The following is a 2,701-nucleotide window of genomic DNA, read 5'->3' as shown; positions in this document are numbered from 1 at the left end:
AAACAGGGGAAAAACCCGTCACACTTCAGAACCTTTCACGACCGCCAACCAAGGTTGGCTGAAGTTCGGGAGCAGTGTGGCCATGTTAAGGTCATGTCTACCTTTCTATATATTCGAATCTCATCGAATTTGAGTTAAATCTAAGTCAAATTTGTCCCCCGGCAATGTGTGTGTGACAGAGGCTTAACCGTCGAGTGGAGATTAGCGGTCTAAGCTAACAAGGCTGGACTCCAGGCTATACCCTATCAAGTTGAAAGCACTGAGAGGGTATGTTTTAACAAACTTTGAAAGCAATTGCAAGTGACCCTAGGACGGCCTAGCGCTTATCCATATCTTTATATAAGGTTTTATTAAAAGGTGGTTGAAGTTTTTAGCACTCTTACGTGTTTCTCATTACAATTTCGAATGTTTTATTGATACACAGAAGAATATAATGAATATCTTTATTAAGTCCAGCCACACCATTTTATTGCTTGGCGCATTCCTTCATGACAATATGCTTGTTTGGGTGGAAGACCTGACATTGAAGAATTAAATCCTGACACAATTAAAACTTTTGGTATTTGGCATTTGGTATGAAGATTATAAGAGCACTCAGACACGGTTGAAATGCATGACACAGCTGCCACAAAACCACAACAAGGGGCAGCCTCTAAAACCTGTCATATGAGACTAACTCATTGGATTGTTTTACAGCTCTCTTGTTCCATGGTACCGTATACGTAACGTTGACCTGCCTTGACCTGCATTGTAGTGTATAGTCTTTCACGTAGACCATTGGCCAAGGATTTGTGTCATTTTCGCACATCTTTTCGCGTATCTTATAGCTCTGTTACGATGTAGAATTGTTTTTTTAAATTAAATTTGACTATTGGACAATAAAGCGCATTCCACATTCAACACCACTGTTCTCTATTTCGGTCTTAAAAAAGTAGAAAATGTTAAAGTTATAAAAATACCTTTGTCTGAGCACGCATGTTTGCGTGTATGTAGTGCGGGCTGTATTTTCCTGATTGGTTAGAACGGAAGATTACTCCCGTGCATTGCCTTGGGTACATTGGCTATGGGCCACTGAAATGTCAAGCTGCCTAAAATACACAATGGTTCTGTAAATCTCCAAGAAGGTCTTTTGGTGGCTGCAAGACGATATCAAATTGGCAAAAAAGGATCATTGTCAGGGTAGTAATAGTATCCAGTTTACCACCCGAAGTGGACGGAAAAAAGAAACCATTACAAAAAAGAAGGCCCAATAAAAACGCCTAAATAAAAACACGTCAAAAATCAGTCGAAGGCTAAACCTCTGCTTGGAGTTAAGGGTACAATGGTGCCGTCACACGCAACAAAGACAATGTTGACAGACTCAAAGGTCAGATACGAGTAAAGAACACGATCGACAAGTTTCTCATCGATTAATTTTTGCACTTATCTGAATACGATCGTAACTACCGGTCTTTATATAGGAATCCAGGTGAATCCACCAGGTAAAATTTTAATAGATACAGATCTAGAGTAGTCACCTTTGTCACAGTCAAAGTATTGTAATTCTATACATCTATAAAGTCCGACAGTTGTTTTGTTCAGGTCCAGGGGTACGTCTAGTGACCCTAACGACTCAGTCAGGTGAAAAAGTTTGGCACATATACTAGAGTTCAACACAATTCGTTGATTACTCTACACATGAACACATATGGTATTGGCGAGCCAAAAGGAACTTTTTTTATTACTATTGGAGCGTGCAGTATCTATTGGTGCTCATGAAATTTAATCTCTGATCGCCATAGAAGCTCTGTCTGGCTTCTGAAACAAAGGGGTTGAAACAACATGTAGTTATCTAAAGACTGCCAGCTATCTTCAGTTACGAACGGATGCCAACTGGCGCCTAGCCTAGATCTGCACTATTGCAAGACGGCATAGAGTGTAGCTAGCGGGGCAGTTAAGTTACCAAACTGGCCCAAAAAAATCGCCAATTCAACAATTATAATAAAATTACCATATAGGCATACAAAGTTATCATAGTGAGTACAGATCTAGCTTATTCTTCCTACCTTGATAGTTTTCACCGCCGTATTGGGTCACCTATACCGGGCTTTCATGTGATATTAGCACTGCGGGGCTATTCGCACACGGAAGTGGTGAGAAGTGGCACCGCTTGGTAGCGGACTTAACCATTAACAACAGAGGTAGTGTTTTCTGAAACTCCTCTTTAAAATTATACGTTCTATACTAAATTGAATTATGATTTAAGTAAATATCACCTGTGTATCAAATATAGATATACCTCCTTGCTACATTACTTTTGAATTATTCTTATCCTTTGTTTTACTTTTAGGTAACACCCCTTTGGTTACACCTGTAAGATGGACTTGACTTGAAATTGTTGTAAAAGTGACGTCATGGAAAGTTACCCCTGGAACGTTCAATGGCGTGACCTGGCAAATAAGTTCCCAAGGCTGGCACGTGAATTGCCTCATGCTGGTTACACTGTGTACACGAGATATTCAAAATTTCTTCTTTTTTTTCCAAAATCAGGCGAAAATCAATGCGCGCGCTGATGTCAGCCATAAGACATTACTTGCTGTGGCCTAAACAAGAAACGAGAAACTGGTACCGTGATCAAGACGAGATTTTTTAGCGCCAACCTCGCTTAATTATGGGAGTAGACCGACGCACCTTCAACTTGGTATTTGCCTATCGGCAACTT

The 2,701-nt window shown here is 40.2% G+C and overlaps 1 protein-coding gene across 1 annotated transcript in view; it reads right to left on the bottom strand.

The window, feature by feature from the left end:
* Positions 1–2,147, bottom strand: part of LOC109475793 (cysteine sulfinic acid decarboxylase-like) — a 37,035-nt gene extending 34,888 nt beyond the window's left edge. Inside the window, exon 1 of the mRNA XM_019776556.1 lies at positions 2,046–2,147. The gene's annotated coding sequence lies outside the window, so the exon portion shown is untranslated. The remainder of the gene's footprint in view (positions 1–2,045) is intronic.
* Positions 2,148–2,701: the final 554 nt, after the last annotated feature.

Source organism: Branchiostoma belcheri, unplaced genomic scaffold (assembly GCF_001625305.1).
Source record: "Branchiostoma belcheri isolate BF01 breed outbred unplaced genomic scaffold, Haploidv18h27 scaffold35, whole genome shotgun sequence".
Taxonomy (NCBI): domain Eukaryota; kingdom Metazoa; phylum Chordata; class Leptocardii; order Amphioxiformes; family Branchiostomatidae; genus Branchiostoma; species Branchiostoma belcheri.
The sequence above is the reverse complement of the archived record's forward strand: the minus strand, read 5'-3'. Positions and strand labels throughout refer to the sequence as shown.